General features: G+C 54.2%; 1 protein-coding gene across 1 annotated transcript in view; it reads left to right on the top strand.

The window, feature by feature from the left end:
* The first annotated feature begins 1,423 nt into the window (after positions 1-1,423).
* Positions 1,424-5,362, top strand: part of Plekha2 (pleckstrin homology domain containing A2) — a 59,125-nt gene continuing 55,186 nt past the window's right edge. Inside the window, exon 1 of the mRNA XM_013351984.2 lies at positions 1,424-1,506. The gene's annotated coding sequence lies outside the window, so the exon portion shown is untranslated. The remainder of the gene's footprint in view (positions 1,507-5,362) is intronic.

Raw genomic sequence — 5,362 nt, 5'->3', positions numbered from 1 at the left:
CCTAACCCCCAAAGAATTATGCTCCTTTTACGGTAAAAATGACCATCTCGTTATAAAAAACAAAACAAAACACATACACACACACCACAACGCACCTTTGTGTTGGAAAGAAACATTTTGCAAAAATTGACTCACTAACCCAGACATAGAAACCGAGGCACCGAGCAAGTCACAGATCACAAGCTGCCTAGGAGATGGGAGCCGGCTGGGATTTCCCAGCTTGAGGGTAAGGCTGCCTGAAGCCCATGTGCAGGGCACCAGACCTCTACGAATGCGCAAAATTGACGTTGATGTTTATTTCAAGGGAAATGGCTCCCCCCTCAACCTTGTGTCTTTTCCTTCCTCATTCAGAGCAGAATGTTCTAAAGCAAACGTCTTTTTTCACACCTGAGCGAAATGGGCGGCTTATTTTCGCTTTGGCAATCAAAATAGAAGAGGAAGCGCCTGCGGTTTCATCACTGGAGCTTTCGGGGCGTGTGCTGCGGGCTGTCCCGCCTTCCTGCCGGCTCACCTGGCCGTGGCCCTCGCCCCCCAGGTTTTGGTCCCGGCTGCCTTGCTCTACGCAGCTCTGCTGTGGGCTGGCCTTTCCTCCCGACCCGCGAATCCAGGCCTGGTCCTGCATACCCTCCCGGAGCGAATTTCACTCTGCTCCCTCCCAGGACTCTTTAGACCCTTGGGGCTGACATCAGCATCCCCCAGGAGCCGCATCCCTCCGTGCCCAGTCCCTGGGCGAATCCACTATATTTAGGTTTCGGATGTTGTCCGCCTGGCTTTACTTATATTTAAATGTCTATGTCCCCACGAGAAAGGCCTGTATCAGACCGGACAGACCTGCCCTCTACTGACTGGGGACCCAGAGCATGTTACCTAACATCTCGGAGTCTCGGTTTCCTCATCTGGCATGGGACTGATACCTATGGGTTGCTGTGTGGCTGCAGGGTGAGGGAGCAGGAGTTCTGTCCTGTCACCCTAGGCCGAACCTATCGAATCCAGGCTTCTGTTTCCCACTGAGCTCCATACTCCGAGAAGTGCCGGGCAAGCCGGGTCAGAGCGCCCGCAGCCCGCTGGGATTCCCGGGCCACTGAAGATCTCAGGGCTTTGCGCTCTTCTCTCCACCCCTTAACCCAACGCCCCCTCGCACTCTGGGGCCACCACCGGCTGGGCGGGTTGCGCCCTGCGGAGTAGGCTCGGGAAGTGCCTGTCCTGCACCCCCAGCGCGGACACCTGCTGCGACAGGGCCACATACCCCCCCTTGTCACCCTCTCTGCCGTCCCCGCGAGCGGTCCCCGCACCCCTCTCCTCCCCCAGAGGCCCGCGGAGCATTGTACTCACATCCGGGGCTGGGTTTTGCTTTAATGCGAAACGTAATTAACCCGGAAAAAAGATTCGAGACGGCGTGGAGGACAGCAGAGGGTGGGGGAGAAGAGAACGGCGGGACGGGCGGGAGCCGCAGCCCCGAGGCGCAGAGCCCTGGGACCTGATGCGACCCTTGCTGCGCACAGGGCGGTGAGTCGGGTGGAGAGGCGCAAGGGCCGGGGCACTGGCCGAGAGGAGTGGGGCGCGCGGGCTTGGTGGCGCCAGTCCGGGTGGTGCACGGCGACCGGAGGTGGCCCGAAGCTGGCGACCTCTCTAGCTCCCAGGAAAACCCCGAGGGCAGCCCCTCCTCCGAGCACCGCTCCTCCAGGGTGACCAAGGTCGCCACCGCCAGGGGTCGGGCTGTGGGGTGGGGCGTGTGGGGGCGGTGTCCTGCGGAGCTGCATTTTCTCACGTTTGCAACGGCGAAACTTCTCCCTGGTTCTAGCGCCGGGGTAGTAGCCCCGCAAGAACTGCCCAGGCAGCGGGTAGGGGAGGAGCACAGAGAACATCCCAGGCAAGTCTCTCTGGCACGAGTTGGGTGCTAGAGTCTCTCCCTTCTCCTTCTCCCTCATTTTTAATTTGGCGGGCCTAGAATGTTCCCCCCTGGGTAACTCCTCCTTTCGTTTGGTCCTGCCACGGGCTTCTGGCATTCCTGGCAATGGAGGTGACTTGGTGGAAAACGCAGGTCGGTGCCAGGTTAGGTAACCCTTTCGAGGGGAAGCTTGCTTTTTTCTGTCTTCTTAGCGTCCTCGCCTGCCTGTTCTGCTCAGTCTCAGAGACTATGTTGTTAAAATTTAAAAGGAAAAAGAAAAAGAGAGGAGGGACGAGGCTAGGTCTTGTAGGAAGAAAAAAGGTATCAGGGCATTCCCAGGGCACCTTGTTCGCTTCTGCCCCAGGCAGTCGTGCCCCGAGTCTTTCACCTTAAAAGCTTCCTTCCTTCTTGAGCATCTTCCCATTGTAACTCCTGTCCTGGTTAGGACTCAAGAGTTTTTCAGGGGAGTATAAACTAGAGGAGGCCGGGGGGGGGGGATCCTCTGAACCAGCAGTGGCTCCTGGGGGGCACTTTGCTTTGCAGTTGGGACTGAAGTTCCAAGTCGTGCCCCCTCCCCTGTTCTTTGTTGTCTACCTCCTTCCGAGGGGAAGGACAGAGTTTGCAGCAGCAGCTAAGCAAGAGACGCTGGAAGGGGCAGAAGTTTGATCTTCATCCCAGTCGCATCCACTGACTTGTTTGGGTACTAAGACTGAAGTGAGGTACGGTGAGCGAGAAGCTCAACCCCGTTTTGTAGGGAGTGGGCTGGAGACTAGTGGAGATCCCTGGCTGTGCAGAGCCCCTAAACTACCAAGCTGGAGAGCCCTGGTGTTTGGAGAGGCCAGAGGACGGTTTGTGTGCGGCGCAATCGTCATGGCAGATCTTAGCTTCCCTTAGGTGCTGCCTGAGTCAGGGTTCTAGCGAGAGTAACGTTTGTTGAGCAAATGAATGAAAGCTATAGCCGAGAGCAAACGGAGGAACGGTAGGACGTCAAACCGAGTCATGGGGCTTTCCTCTAGCTGATGTCTTTCGACCGGGAGTCCTTTGGCTGTATTTGCAAACTTCTTTTAGAGAGTGTGGTATTCCTAGTGGAGTTTTAGCTGCCTGACGGTGGATCCTTACCCATCTCTTAGCTCGCGAGTTTGCCCAAACGGCCTGCTGTTTGGTGAAGGGTGACTGCAAACCCTTCTCTTCCCTTACATTGGCGCTTGCTGCTTCTCTCTTCTGCGTAAGGAAGTAGGGCCTGCAATCTTCCTCACGTCATCATGGTGAGCTGAACGCGTTCTCTTCAGCTTGGTATTTTCCTGGGGGGGGGGCACAGAATCAATCCGGAACACACACGGGGCTACTGAAGAAGTGAACCTGCAATAGTGGGAAAGGAGCGGTAGGATGGACCTCAATGACAGAGAGCATGCCTTGTGACCTCCCTTCCCAGCCCCGGAGAGGGTGGGCGAGGAAGACCAGTGTTAGCTGCTCAGTCAAGCCCCGGGAGAGCATCACTGCCTTCCTTCCAGGTGTGTGCTGAAAGTGCTGGGACACTAGACAGACAAAACAGCAGGAGCGATACCTCTTTGATTTCCTGTCGTGTTATCATGCAGGAGCACAGCTGGGCAATGCCCCTGCTGTAGGCTTGAATGGCTCAGATTTAACTTGACATAGACCACAGCTTTGGGGTCTCAGAAAGCAACAAGGCTTTCTTTATTCTGCCCTCTCTAAGGGCTTGGTTGCTAGGACTTGGGGCTGGCTGCTGTGCTGCTCTTGGTGAGCTCTCTCCATCCTACTTTCACTTTCTTGTCTGTCTTGGTAAGCTGGACGGCACTCAGCAATCTAATCTGCTAGACTTTGGAAAGGAAGGAAGCAGAACAAACATTACAGGGTGACAGCCTGTGGGGGGAGAGAAACCCCAGCCCCGCCCAGCACAAGACCATTACCCAGAGAGAACTGGATGGACTGGGAAGATGGGACAACTAAAGAAGAAGGACACTGTCCCTTGTTTGGAAGACCTTTGCTCCAATTTTGCCTCCCAGAACAGCTCGAGTTCGAAACATGCGTTCCCACTTAACACACAGGATTAAACAACAGCACTTGCCTGGTTATTTACTGGTTAAGAATTTGCAATGCACTATTTAATTCTCAGGACAATTGTCTCTATTTCAAATGAGGAAACCGGTCTAGAAGAGTTTAGTGGTTTGTCCATGTTTGGACCCAGATTCTCCTGACTCTAAACCCTTCTAAAACTTCCTTTGACTTGTGGATGGGTAACTGAAGTCAGCCCTATTCTTTTTTTTTTTTTTTTTTTTGTGGTCATTCTTTTTCTTTGCAAAAGTTTAAGAAGACACATATTGATCATTGTCACGTGCTTATCTGCCTTGCCACACCCAGCCCTTCTTCCTTCCCTAAATCTAAAGACAAGGTTTAAACAGACACACCTAGGCCCTAGTATACACTTTGCAGAAGGGCAAGAGAGGAAACAGAATGACGCTTCCTTCTCATTTGCAGGCCCTAAGAAGCTGCAGAGGGGGAAGCCCCCACAGGCGGCCTGTTTCTTGGTGTCTCTGGAGTTGGGGGCTTTCAGGTCCTGAGCACTGTGGAGCTCAGTTTCTCTGGGCTATTTATATCCCAGGTGTGGCTGCCTGCCTGCTCCATGACCTTCCCGGAAGGTGACCTGGTGTGTCTTCCTTTCTTGCCTACTGCGTCGTCTCCCACCGTCGAGAGAAGAGAGGTCCTGAAGGTTTAAAGTAGCCCATTGGTTCTGCCTCCTTTTGTCTTACTTCCAAAACGCTTTTCCTTTAGAATTTGCTTCTTGACTCTGTCTTCCTCCTCCCCCAAATCCTGGGATCTAGTGGAGTTTGGGCGGCTTCAGGGTCAGGGGGGCGGCACCCTTTTTGAACCTCCCCATTCCTGAAGCTGTTTGCATTCCTCACCCAGGCTTCCGCTGGGGACCCTCTGGGGACGTGGGACTCGGTACATTCCCTTCCCTCCAGGGTCATTCCTCCTCTATCCTCAGTAGTTTTTGCAGTGGTCACAGGAGCAAATTCCAAAGGCGAGGATACTGAAGCCGGATTCTGGAAACTCCACACTTCCCAGGCTCTGCTCTTTGGCCGGGCTCAGGGGCGAGCTCTGGAGTACTGTGTGCTCTCGTTTTTCCACAGGGCAGTTAGCGTGGTCGAGGCTTTGCAGATACGTGGGCACACTGCAGGCGGAGCAGGCTTGAACTCTGCGGTTGCAGAGACTGCTCTTACCTCCACACCAAGGTCGCGTCTGAGACCTCTGAGGTCATTTCCTGTGCACTTTCTTCTCTTGCTAGGTTAGCAGATTCGTGTCAGTGTCACCCTCTGATGCTGTGGCTGTCCCTCCATCTTCTGCTCTGGGGGGGCAACAAGGGAGGACAAATCAAGAAGCACCATCTTGCCTCTTACTAGGTCATAATTCTAGAAAGTTCCTGCCTTATCAACATGGACTAATGTGAAAGAAAAT

This window comes from Microtus ochrogaster, linkage group LG7_11 (genome assembly GCF_000317375.1).
Source record: "Microtus ochrogaster isolate Prairie Vole_2 linkage group LG7_11, MicOch1.0, whole genome shotgun sequence".
In the NCBI taxonomy this organism is placed as follows: Eukaryota; Metazoa; Chordata; class Mammalia; order Rodentia; family Cricetidae; genus Microtus; species Microtus ochrogaster.
Note: the sequence above shows the minus strand (reverse complement) of the source record. Positions and strands in the feature narration are given on the sequence as shown.